The 13,239-nt window shown below is 47.1% G+C and overlaps 1 protein-coding gene across 3 annotated transcripts in view; it reads left to right on the top strand.

The window, feature by feature from the left end:
- NDRG4 (NDRG family member 4) overlaps positions 1–13,239 on the top strand; it is an 81,715-nt gene that overhangs the window by 12,644 nt on the left and 55,832 nt on the right. Inside the window, exon 1 of one of the 3 annotated variants that reach the window (XM_029075576.2) lies at positions 11,091–11,226. The exons of the other annotated variants lie outside the window; for them this stretch is intronic. The gene's annotated coding sequence lies outside the window, so the exon portion shown is untranslated. Of the gene's footprint in view, positions 1–11,090; positions 11,227–13,239 lie in introns of those variants that run through there. 3 annotated transcript variants of the gene reach the window in all.

The raw sequence follows: 13,239 nt of genomic DNA on the forward strand, positions 1-13,239 counted from the left end.
TCCCTTAAGTGCTGAGAGTGACTGAGGAAATGGTGAGGTCAGGAGAGGTGGGAAGGGGAGATTAATTAGAGAATTCCTCAGGAAGGAGGTGACTTTTGGAAAGGCTTTGAGGGTTGGGTGGAACAGAATTTGGCCAAGAATGGCAAGGAGGGAAAGGTATTCTCGGGTTGGGAGAGTAGGGAGAAAAGGTGTTAGTGACGGATCAGGCGGGAATGGAAGTCTGTTTAGAAGGAGCCCAGTGGGGTGGGAGGAGAGAGCAGATAGAGAAGCAGTGTGGTCCAATGGAAAGATCTCGGACCTGGGAGTCAGAGGACATGGGTTCTAATCCCAGCTCTGCCAATAGCTTGCTGTGTGACCTTGGGCAAGTCACTTCTCTGTGCCTCAGTTTCCTCAACTGGAAAATGGGCATTTAATACCTGTTCTCCCTCCTACTTAAGACAGTGAGCCCCCACGTGGGGCAGGGACTATGTCTGACCTAACTTGTACTTACCTCAGTGCCTAGAACAGTGTCACATAGTAAGCGCTTAACACGTTTGGGTTATGCTGTCGAGTCATTTTGGACCCACAGCGACTCCGTGGACACATCTCTCCTAGAACGCCTCACTCTCCTTGTGCAAGTCGTTCTGGATGTGGATCCATAGAGTTTTCTTGGTAAAAATACAGAAGCGGTTTACCGTTGCCTTCTTCCGCACAGTAAATTTGAGTCTCCTCCCTCGACTCTCCCCCATGCTGCTGCTGCCCAGCATAGGTGAGTTCGACTTGCAGCAGGTTGCCTGCCACTCACTAGCCGCTGGCCAAGCTAGGAATGGAGTGGGTATACATGTTCTTGACTCTCCCTCCGTTAGCTGAGACTGGTTGAGTCCTGGAAATTCTCCAGGTGCCATCCTGAGAGGGGAGGGGACTTAACAAGTGCTTACCAAATAAATAAGAGGGGAGCCTTTTTAAGCTATTTAAGTGCTTACTATATGCCAGGCACCCTGCTAAGTGCTGGGGTTTGAGTCACAGAGAAGAGAGGTGACTTGCCCAAGGTCACACAGCAGAAATGTGCAGTGAAGCTGAGATTATAAGCCAGGTCTTTTGACTCCCAGATCCGTGCTCTTTCCACTAGGGCAGGCTGCTTCCCAAATTGATGATAATAATAATTTTGGTATTTGTTAAGCGCTTACTCTGTGCAGAGTTCTAAGCGCTGGGGGAGATTCAGGGTCATCAGGTTGTCCCACATGAGGCTCACAGTCTTCATCCCCATTTTACAGATGAGGTCACTGAGGCACAGAGAAGTTAAGTGACTTGCCCACAATCACACAGCTGACAAGTGCCAGAGCGGGATTCGAACCCATGACCTCCGGCTCCCAAGCCCATGCTCTTTCCACTGAGCCTCACTGCTTCCCATATGAACCTTGAAATTGATGGACATTTCATTATTTTATTTTAGTGTCTGCTCCCCTGTTAGACTGAAGCTCCTTATTGGTAGGGATCATGTCTACCTACTGTATCGCACTCTCCCATTTCCTAAAATTTATTTTAATATTTGTTCCCTTCTAGAGTGTAAGCTTCTAGAGGGCTGGGTTCATATCTACCAACTTTATTGTAATTGCATTCTCCCAAGCATGCAGTAAAGCACTCTGCATACAGTAAATCCTCAGTAAATACCACTGATTGACCCAAGTGTTTAATTCAGTGCTCTGTGCAAAGTAAGCTCTCAATAAATACCACTGACTGATTCCACTCAATTCTTGCCCAGGTTTCATTGTTTGACCTTGAGATAGTCTGAGCTCTGTTTTTGTTTTTCTCTGGGGGTCAGGGCAATGGGGAGATCAGGGAATTTTAGTTCTGGAAAGCGATGAGATGCCTTGCAGTGTATTTTGGAAGGGTGCAGGTGTGCTGATCGGAAGCCAGATGGAAATGGGCACTTTTCAGATTGGCCTGTAATAGGATTTCAGCCCCGCTCTCTCCTGGTGAATGAGCAGAGATGACTTTGTCTTTTGCTCTTTAAAATGCCCTTCATTGTCAGCTCCACATTTCATCCCATTTTTCATCTTTAGGGAGGTGACTTGAAAATAACCCCTCTGGGCCCAGGCTGTTGCATCCCCAAATGGAACGGCAGTAGCTGGAGGCGAGGGGTAGGTACAATTAGATCCACTCTAAGGGTGAAGAAGATTATCCAGATAAATGGCTTTCTGGACAGGATCACGTCTATTTCCACTGTACTCTTCCAAGTGTAAATACAGTGGTCAGCACAGAGGTGTGCAAAACACTTTCGGTTGTTTTGAAGCTAAGCAGACCTGGCCACGGCTAGGTTTCTGGATGAAAACCTAGAGGACTTCCCCAACTTAGGCCCCTATTTTCTCTTCTCTCACTTCCATCTGCATCACCCTTTCACTTCGATTTGGACCCTTTAATTTTCCGTTCCCTCTTCCTCACAGCACTCATGTACGTATCACAGTTTATGGTATTGTCTCTTTCGCCCTTTAAGCTCATTGTTGGCAGGGAGCATGTCTTCCAGCTCTGTTATGTCACATTCCTCCAAGCATTTAGTACAATGCTCAGCACACAGTATGCGCTCAATAAATACCCTTGAAGGACTGACGGATGAAAGATCATATAGAAACTGCAGGTGCTCTGCCGGGAAGTAGGGGACTGGATCCTTTGTGATTCTCTTCAGTTTATGTTCCTGTTGACTAGTTCCTCTAAGGGAGCTTAAGGAGAAGAGAAAGCAGCTTATCCTCTAGCCTATAAGCTCCTTGTGGGCAGGGAACATTTCCACCAATTCTCTTTTAGTGTACTCTTTCAAGCAGTTAGTACAGTGGTCTGCCACAGTTAGCGCTCAATAAATGTGTCTGATTGAATGGGGTGTAGAAGGTAAATTTGTACTCTGTTCTTGGTTTTGACACTGGTGCCCTATGACCTTGGGCAAACCGCTTGCCTCCTCTGCTTTCTCGGTCCAGTAGCCTACCTGTAAAATGAAGTTAATAAAAGCTACCTTATTCCAGAATCACAAAATGGTGGTGAGCATTCCAGAGAATATCCAAAAAGCACTGGGGCTCCTCAAGAAAGGATGAAAGATAAATACAAGCTGGTGTTTTTGTTTCTGAGGTTTCTGCAGCGCTGTGTCAACAATAAATTGAAAGCATCAAAGCGATTTTTATCTTAATGGTTGATCAGCGCACATGGTTTCCCCTTTGATTTATAGAGTATGACTGATTTTTTGTCTGGTTATCAAATCCAGAGACTGCCATCCAGTATGGCCCAAGAGAAACATCACTGAGTCTAAGCAGGAACCAGGAAAAGAGAAAGAAGATGTGTACGGTTTCCAGGTTTGTTCTCCATTCAGTAGACACTGAAAGGAGAAGCAGTATGGCCTAATGGATAGAGCACAGGCCTGGGAGTCGGAAAGTTCCGTCTCTGCCACTTGTCTACTGTGTGTCCCTAGACAAGCCATTTAACGTCTCTGGACCTCAGTTACTTTCTCTGTAAAAAATAAAAAAAAATGGGGGAGGATTAAGACTGTGCATCTCATATGGATCGTGAACTGTGTCTACTCTCATTTCCTGTATCTATCCCAGAGCTTTAGAACAGTGCCTAAAGTGCTTAACAAATGCCAGTTTTTGAAAAAAGGAACACTAATCTGCTAAACCAGTAGAGAAGCAGTTTGGCCTAGTGGAAAGAGTCCTGGCCAGGGGGCCAGATGGCCTGGGCTCTAATCCGAGCTCCGCCTCTTCCCTGCTGTGTACCTTTGGGAAAATCACATAACTTCTCTGTGCCTCAGTCCCCTCATCTGTAAATTCATTCAGTCGTATTTATTGAGGGCTTACTATGTGCAGAACACTGTACTAAACGCTTGGAATGTATAATTCGGCAACAGATAGAGACAATCCCTGCTCCACGACGGGCTCACAGTCTAAATTCCTGTTCTCCCTTCCCCTTAGAGTGTGAACCCCATGTGGGTTAGAGACAGGAATCTGTGGCTGAGCACCTAACAAACATCACATCTGTAGGTGAGATGACCCTGGAGTAGGCTCAAACCAACAAGTATGATGTTGTGTTCACTGCTAACATGCTTGAGTCTCCCCCTTAAAAAAATCCTCCCTTAACTCCACAGCTCTCCCCAGTTTTCACTCCATCTCCCTCCTAACCATTCCTTTCCAAATTGTTCATATTTGCTGTCTCCATTCCTCTCCTCCAATTCTCTCTTTGACCCCCTCCAATGTGGGTTCCGCCCCCTTCACTCTACAGAAACTGTGCTCTCAAAGGTTACCAATGATCTCCTTCCTTCCAAATCCAACTTGCCTTTACTCCATCCTAATCCTCCTCTTCCTCTCAACTAATTATAAAAATAATGATGATTGGAGTATGTAAGTGCTTACTACATGCTGCACACTGTACTGAGTGCTGGGATGGATACAAGCATATCGGGTTGGACAGTCCCTGTCCCACATGGGGCTCCCAGTCTTTATCCCCATTTGACAGATGAGGTATCTGAGGCACAGAGAAGTGACTTACCCAAGGTCACGCAATACAAGTGGCGGAGTTGGGATTAGAACCCATGACATTCTGACTCCAGTCCTGTGCTCTATCCACTACACCATGCTGCTGCCTTCGACTCAGTCAATCACCCTCTTTTCCTAAACATTATCCAACCTCAGCTTCAGTGACACTGTCCTCTCCTGTTTCTCCTCCTATCTCTCCGGCAGCTCCTTCTCAGTCTCTTTTGAGGTCTCCTCCTCTGCCTCCCATCCCCTAAATGTGGAAGTCTCTCAAGGCTTAGGTCTGGGCCCCCCTCTATTCTCCATCTTCCCCCCCTCATTCACTCCCATGGCTTCAACAACCATCTCTATGCGGATGATTTCCAAATATACATCTCCAGCCCTGGTCTATCTCCTCCTCTGTAGTCTTGCATTTCCTTCTGCCTTCAGGACATCTCTTCTTGGATGTCCTGCTGACACCTCAAACTTAACGTGTCCAAAACAGAAACCGAGTCCTCCCCGTGACTTTTCTATTACTGTAGGCAGCTCCACCATCCTCCATGTCTCACAAGCCTGTAACCTTGCCATTATCCTCAACTCATCTCTCTCATTCAACCCACGTAGTCAATCTGTCACCAAATCCTGCTGGTTCAACCTTAACAACGTCGCTGAAATCTGCCTTTTTCTCTCTGTACAAACTACTTCCAGGTTAATCCAAGCAGTTATCCCATCCCGCCTTGATTACTGCATCAGCCTCCTTGCTGACCTCCCTCCCTCTTGCCTCTCCCCACTGCAGTCCATACTGTACTGCCCAGATCATTTTTCAACAAAAGTGTTCAGTTCGTGTTTCCCCACTCCTCAAGAACCTCCAGTGGTTGCCTATCCACTTCCACATCAAACAAAAATTCCTTACCGTTGGCTTTAAAGCACTCGGTCGCCTTACCCCCTCCTACCTTACCTCACTGCTTTTCTATCATAATCCAACCTGCATACTTCACTCCTCTGATGCCCTCCAACTCGCGGTACCTTGATCTGGTCTATTTGGTCACCAACCTTTTGCACTTGTTCTGCCTCTGTCCTGGAAATCAGAGAGACAATCACTCTCCCCACCTTCAAAACCACATTAAAAGCACACCTCCTCCTAGAGGCCTTCCCTGACTAATCCCTAATCTCATCTCCTCTTCTCCCACTCCCTTCTGCGTCACACTTATATTTGTACCCTTTATTCACCCCTCCCTCAGCCCCACAGCACTTATGTACAGATCCATAATTTCTTTATATTAATGTCTGTCTCCCCCTCTAGACTGTAAGCTCTTTTTGGGCAGGGAATATGTCTACTAACTCTGTTGTAGTCTCCCAAGTGCTTAGTGAAATGCTCTGCACATAGTAATGGCTCATTAAGTATGATTGACCCTCTAGACTGTAAGCTCGTTAGGGCAAGGAATGTGTCTACTGATTCTGTTGGATTGTACTCTCTCAAGCACTTAGTCCAATGCTCTGCAACATAGTAAGTGCTCAGTAAATCTGGTTGATTTAAAAAGCCACTTCCTCCAGGAGGCATTCCTTGATTTATCTTCCTCCCCTTCAACCCTTTTATGCACCTTTTGTTTTTCTTTCAGTGGTGAAGCCTATCCCCAGGTGTGGTAATAAGAGCCTGGGTAACCTCCCCCCACCACCCCCTGGGTGCTCCAGGAGGGAAGAGTACCTCCAGGGACTGGGTCCAACCTGATTAGCTTCTCTCTACCCCAGTGCTTAGTAGAGTGCCTGGCACATAGTAAGCGCTTAACAAATACCATCAAAAAGGGTGCCCTGGGCATTCAGGGGTTTGCATCTCTAACCTGTAACGACAGAACAGGAAAGAGGAATCTGCAAGCTCCCGCTGGCCTCCCTAAACCGGCCGCATCCATTTTCCAAAAGCTTGAAATGGTTTTCTGGTCCTCAGTGATTTGGTTATGACCGCCAAACCTCAGGATGTGAGCAGATGCCATTCAGGGGGAGTCAGTGCCAGGAGCCGGAGCATGTGCTGTCAACGGGGATTCTTCGATTCCTTCCCGTCCAGTTCCACTGCATAACCTGCCTGTTCATGCAGAGCCCAGCCCTGCCTCCTAAAAGTCTTTGGTTGGAAAATTAAAACGCTTTTGTGGTATTGGTTAAGCATTGATTACTATGTGTCACGCCCCTATACTAAGCCCTGGAGTAGGTACAAAATAATCAGGTCAGACACAGTCTCTGTCTCACAAGGGGCTCTCGATCTGAGCGGGAGAACAGGTACTGAACCCCCATTTTACAGATGAGGAAATTGAGACTGAGTGAAGTTAAGGACACAGAGCAGCCAAGTTGGCAGAGCTGGGATTAGGAACCGGGTTTCCTGACTCCCAGTCATGTGCCCTTCAGTAGGCCATTCCTTTTGCCAGATATCTAAATGGCTTTTATTTTGAGGAAAAAATTGTAGGTAATTTTCCATCTGGGGGCGGGGGCAAAAATGTAGAGTGTTCAGAAAAATGCCACTTGCCTATTATTTCTATCTCCTCTTTACCATCAAACTATCGTTTCATCAGTGTGTATTGACTTGAGCTCGCTGTTGAACTCTAAGCTTCTCAAGGACAGGGATTACTCCTGCACATCTGGAGTAGTGTTCTATACAGAGTGGCTTCGGTGCTCAGTAAAAACTCTTCATGACAGTGATTCTGAGGCAGTTTTGCACTATCCTCCCTGAGGTCACTACAGTGCTGATGGTGCTAACTGAATCGACGGGTGGCGTCCCTCCTCTCACAGCCATCAAGGACTCCTGGACCCTTGATCGATCCTACAGATCCAAGTTTCTGAGAGATTCCAGCTCTCTAACTGCTGTTGAAAGTCTCATTCTTACACTAAGCTTTACAGTCAGGTGGGCGTGTGCAGTTTCAGCAAGGGCACAGAATGTTTAGTATTGAAGGCCTCCCAACTCTGCTATATTGTGCTTAGTACAGTGCTCTGTGCTCAGTAAGTCCTCAATAAAAACAATTGAGTGGGAGGGTAGAGTAAGATTACAATATGCAAAACGGGGGACAAACATTTTTCAAAGATCAAACTGCCGTGTGACCTTAGACAAGTCACTAAACTTCTCTGTGCCTCAGTTCTGTTATTTGCAAAATGGGAATTCGGACCTGTTCTCTCTCCTACTTGGTAAGCCCCATGTGAGACCTGATTATCTGCCTCAGCACTTAGTACAGTGCTTGGCACGTAGTAAGTGCTCGACAAATACCACAATAATTATTGTCCATGTTTTCTGTCCATCTTTCTTCCAACCAGGCAGTTTTTGGACAGGGAAAGAAAGGGAGTCAGCACAACTGGAATGGGAATGTATGACTGCATAAACCAGGCAAGAAACTGGAGAAGCATTTAGCTGTGAGAGTGCTAGTTTTGACCCTTGGACTTCTGACCCTTTGTTCTGTTCATTTGAGAGTAATTTTTCAGAGGTTGTCACTGGAGCAATTTCCTTTTTGCCAACTTGTGGGGGGAAAAGAATGGTGCTCCTGATCCAGGCACCCCATCCGTGGAAGCAAAGCATGCTGGGAGAGACACTAGGAAGGATTTTGATAAAAGCGAGGACGCAACATCAAAATACTTGAGGAAAAAACATTCCTCCCTTCCAAGTTTATTTACCTGGTCCAAGAGAACCGACAAACCATGTGAAACGAAAGATGTAGAGTGGCAAAGTGGGACAAGAAGGCTAACTCTTCTGAGCGTGAACCATAGACTTCTGGGAGCACCCCTTGGAAGGGAGCTATTAAATTAGCTGCCTGGAAGCAAAGAAATGTAATGCTCTATTTCTGCTGATTTGCACAACTCCATTTCCGCTATAGGTAGCCTCAATGAGGCTAATGAGCCCTTTGGAAAGGGATGTGACCAGCTACTTTACACAGATTATACTAAAGTGCCCCTTCCTCAGTCTGGAACGATGGGCTCTCTAAAATACTCTCTCCATCTCCCCCCGTTTACCCCTTCCCCCAACACCGTGGTCAAGTTGGCAAGTGGGTGACTACTGAATCTGTTCTCCCTCCTTCCATCTTCTTCCTTTTCTAGTTCATACCTCACTTTTCCAGAAATGTCATTCTCCAATTCCTCTAAGACCTCCAGTGGTTGCCCATTCCTCCCCACATCATACAAAATCTCCAGTCATGGACTTAGTAATAATAATTGTGGTATTTGTTAAGCGCTTTGGACACAGGCCAATCAGTTTGGACACAGTCTCTGTCCCGCATAGGACTCAGTCTTAATCCCCAGAATAAGGGGCACAGAGAAGTGAAGTGACTTGCCCAAGGTCACCAGCAGACAAATGGAGCTGGGATTAGAACCCAGGTCCTTCTGACTCCCAGGCCTGTGCTGTATCTACTAGGTCATGCTTCTGCTTCTTTAAGGAACTCCATCAGCTCTCTCCCTCTTATAACTACACTCTTCTCCCACTACTTCCCAGCTCACACTCCTTGTTCCCTCCTGCCTCCCCCCCGCCCCCAAACTAAACATCTTCTCATTCCTCATTCATGTCCGTTCTCATGCTTGAACTATCTCCCCCTTTGAGTCTGCCAACAGCCCCATCTTCAAAGATCTTCAGAAACCTTACCTCTCCAGTGAGGTCTTTCTCAATACCCTACCCTTCAAATGACACCCTTGTCTGATAGATAGCATAGAAAGCTCTTGCTGCTATTTCATTCCTAGAGTCTAATGAGGCTCCTCTGGCCTTAATCACCAGACTGTAGGGTTGGTCCCGCTGTTGATCCAGTGGAAAGTGCACTGCTCTGGGAAGCGGGAGATCTGGGTTCCGGTCCTGCCAGTAGTTGGCTGAAGTGGGTGAAGACCATGCAGGCATTTCATGATGAGCTCCACCCTGCTTGGTCCTTGGACCCAGACCTCAGCAGGAACATGACAGACAGGAGAGGAGGGACGCTGGAAGAGCTAATAGCACCATAATCGGTTCCTCTACACAGATCCTCTGTTCCAATGTCTCAGGGCCAAGACTCAGTCATCGTTTTCAGGAGACTCCCATCATCCTCCCCGATTAATTTTCTTCTCGCCGGCTAATATCCTTCCATCTATAGCCACAGCACTTATGTACTTTTGTGCGTATCAATTTACACAATAATAATGGTATTTAAGTGCTTACTATGTACCAAGCACTGTTCTAAGTGTTGGGGGGGGATACAATGTCCCCCACGTGGGGTTCACAGACTTAATCCCCATTTTACAGATGAGGAAACCGAAGCACAGAGAAGTTGTGACTTGCCCAAAGTCACACAGCTGATAAAGTGGCGGAGCTGGGATTAGAACCCACACCTCTGACTCCTAAGGCTATGCTCTTTCTACTAAGCCACGCTGTTTCTCATGTCCTGTAGTACTGTTGCAGGCAGGGAAAGTGTCTGTTTCTTGTTGTATTGTACTCTAAGCCAAGTGCTTAGTACAGTGCTCTGCACACCGTAAACGCTTAATAAAAGCAATTGACTACTCAATAGCTAGTATCATTTTCCTAATCTGTCTTTCGGTTCATGTCTCTGCCTTTTCATGTCTCTCCCTTCCTCGACCACCTCCCATGAGTGTATTTCCCGCCATGTCATGCAAAAACTTGTGGCCGTCGGCTCTGAGGCTCTCCATTAGCTAGCTTTCTCCTCCTTACTTGCTTGCCCTCTTGATTGCCGCTTCCCAAACTGTGTTTATTCTCCTCCCAGGCAAGCCTCCTCACCACCCCTCACGCTCACCTCTCCCACCTCTGGCTCCTGACTGGATTGTTTCTTTCCCCCTTCAAATCCTCTAGACAGTGGCTTTCTTCAAAGTCCCCCTGGCATCTCACCTCCTTCAGGAAGGCTTTCCCTCATTGATTGTATTTTCTCTAGGCCAAATCAAGCACCCGGACTCAAAATCAAAAAGGAGCCTAGTGGAAAGAGCACGGGCCTGGTAGTCAGAGGACCTGGGCTCTAATCCCCGCTCTGCCACTTGTCTTCTGTGTGACCTTGGGCAAGTCTCTTCTCTAGACCTCAGTTTCCGTCATCGGCAAAATGGAGATTAAGACTCTGAACCCCATGTGAGACATGGACTGTGTTCAACTCGATTATCCCGTGTCCACCCCAGCCCTTATTAAAGTGCCTGGCATATAGTAAGTACTTAACAAATACCATAAAAAAGACAAAAAACAACAGTAAAAAGAATCAACCAAACTGGGAGTCCTGGACAGTTAAAGGCTGGGAAAGGAGATGATCAACCTACAGGGAGGTTGGAGAATTAAAACTTTCGTATTGGACTTGGCTGTTTTGTGATAAATACCTAAGGGACAGGCTGGACCCTTCATGCTGAGATCCCAGACCGGCCTGCCATTTCAGGCCTCGGGTGAGTGGACTCATCCGTCTCCATGGAGACCGGGAGGGGGAAGGGGGAAGCCCTTGCCTAGGGAGCCTCGGCCATCTTCTACACTTAACCCAGCGGCCCAGGCTAGGGAGAGCCTGCAGCCTGGACTAAGGTAGAAGAAAGTCCCTCTCTAGTTAAGAGCATCCAAAATGGAGGTGCCTGCCCCCCCCCCTTCCCGGAGGGGTGGGGAGGAGAGGAGGTCGGATTCCACAAGGTGTGGCAGTTGGTGGCTCCGACTCCCCTGACGTCGTGTGGTCAGACCGGTTGATGACAGTTTAGGAGGAGGGGGGAGTGGTGGTCAGATTGGGCCCAGCTCGGCCGTGCTTTCTGGGTTGCTTTAGCTTGTAAGTTAGATCTGGGCGAACCGCAGTAGAAAGACCTTCAGCAGGTAGGTTTCTCACCCAGGTAGGTGTCAGGTAATGACCAGCAGCTGCCCTTGCTCAGGTGCGGTTCAGTTTCCACCCAGAAACGTCAAACTACTGTTCCCCCACCATTCACCGCTCGTTTCAGCTGGAGCCCCAACGGCAGAATCGGGGGTCCTTCTTCCAGACCGGGAGCCTGCCTCCATACGGCGTGAAGTAGGGTCGGAAGAAACCATGGCGGATCACCAAGTTCTCCGATGTAAATTTTCCCAAACTCCCAGATCTTATGAGAACACGACCCCTGTATCATAGGAAAATTAGAGATGTAAGGTTGGCCAGTGCCTTGGATAGTAGCGGGCTCTCTCTTTTTTATGTTATTAAGCACTTTACTATGTGCCAGGCACTCTCCTAAATTCTTGGGTAAACACAAGCAAATCAGGTTGGACAGAGTCCAAGCCCCACGTGGGGCTTAGAGTCTTAATTCTCATTTTACAGATGAGGTAACTGAGGCACAGAGAAGTTAAGAAACTTGCCCAAGTTCACTCAGCAGACAGGAAGAATCCAGGTCGTTCTGACTCCAAGGCCTTGCTCTATCTACTGGGCCACGCTGCTTTTTTCAGGAAAATGTATCCTCTGTCGTGGATCTCCGAAGGCAGGCAGAGGTGCTACTTCTGGTGAGAGCTGGTAACTTAACTCACCCTCTCTCTGACTTTTCTAATAGCAATCAGCAGCTTCCTTGATCAATAGGAATGTATTTCCCACCTCCTGGCATTGTGATACAAGTTAAGCAATGGAGCGGGGATATACCATTTCTCATTTACGTCTTTGAGGTGAGTCGATATTTTTGCTGTTTTATAGACTGAAGTGACTCTTCAGGGCCATTTGGCAAACGAGTGGCGTAGTCTTGTTATAGACTATTGGGGAAGCAGCGTGGTTAAGTGGAAAGAGCACAGGCTTGGGAGTCAGAGGACGTGGGTTCTAATCCTGGCTCCACCACTTGTCTGCTGTGTGACGTTGGGCAAGCCGCTTAACTTCTCTGTGCCTCAGTTACTTCATCTTTAAAATGGGGATTAAAACTGTGAGATCCACGTGGGATCAACTGATTACCTCGTATCTACCCCAGCGCTTAGAACAGTGCTTGGCACATAGTAAGTGCCTAACAAATACCATGATAATAATAATAATAATGATAATAATAAAGACTCCCCACTCCCCCAGTCTGTCCAGCTTCGTTTCCAGGTGGCTTCGAGATAAAGGGAGAGCTCTGCTTCCCTGGCAGTCTTGGTTAACACATTTTAGGAGAAGCGGTGGAGCCTAGTGTAAAGAGTATGGATTGGGGCTTGGGTTTTAATCCCAGTTTTGCCACTTCCTGCTGTGGGAATCTTAGTCAAGTCACTTAGCTGCTCTGGGCTCTGTAAAATGGGAATTAAATCCTACTCCTTCCTACTTTGACTGTGAGCCCCATGTGGGACAGGGACTGTGTCCGGCCTGATTCTATCTACCCCAGTTCTTAGTACAGTTCCTGGCACTGTTAGTATGTGCTTAACAAGAACCATTTTTTTAAAAAAAGTCTAATCCCTTGCTGGCTGAAACTAGACTTGTGATAGTCATAGCCCCTGTTTTTATGTTCTAATTTACTGTCAAATTGCTTTTTGCATTCCTAGGTGGAGGAAGTATCATGAAGCAGAGTGGTCTAGAGGAAAAGAGCATAGGCCTGGGAGTAGGGGACCTGGGTTCTAATCTCGCTCTGCCAGTTGCTTGCTGTGTGACCTTGGGCAAGTCACTTCAATTCTCTGTGCCTCAGTTTCTTCAACTGTAAAATGGGGATTAAATCCTACTCCCTCCTGTGTAAACAGTGAGCCTCATGTGGGACAGGGACTGTGTCCACCCTGATAACCTTGTATCTACACCAGCGTTTAGGACAGTAGTTGACATGTAGTAAGTGCTTAAATACCAGGGCCACCATCCAGAACGCCAAACCCACTCTAAGCAGAAAATACCTTTGTACTGGAACTGTAATTAATTATTTTATGCCTGCT

The sequence above is a fragment of the Ornithorhynchus anatinus genome, chromosome 11 (assembly GCF_004115215.2).
Source record: "Ornithorhynchus anatinus isolate Pmale09 chromosome 11, mOrnAna1.pri.v4, whole genome shotgun sequence".
NCBI classification, from domain to species: domain Eukaryota; kingdom Metazoa; phylum Chordata; class Mammalia; order Monotremata; family Ornithorhynchidae; genus Ornithorhynchus; species Ornithorhynchus anatinus.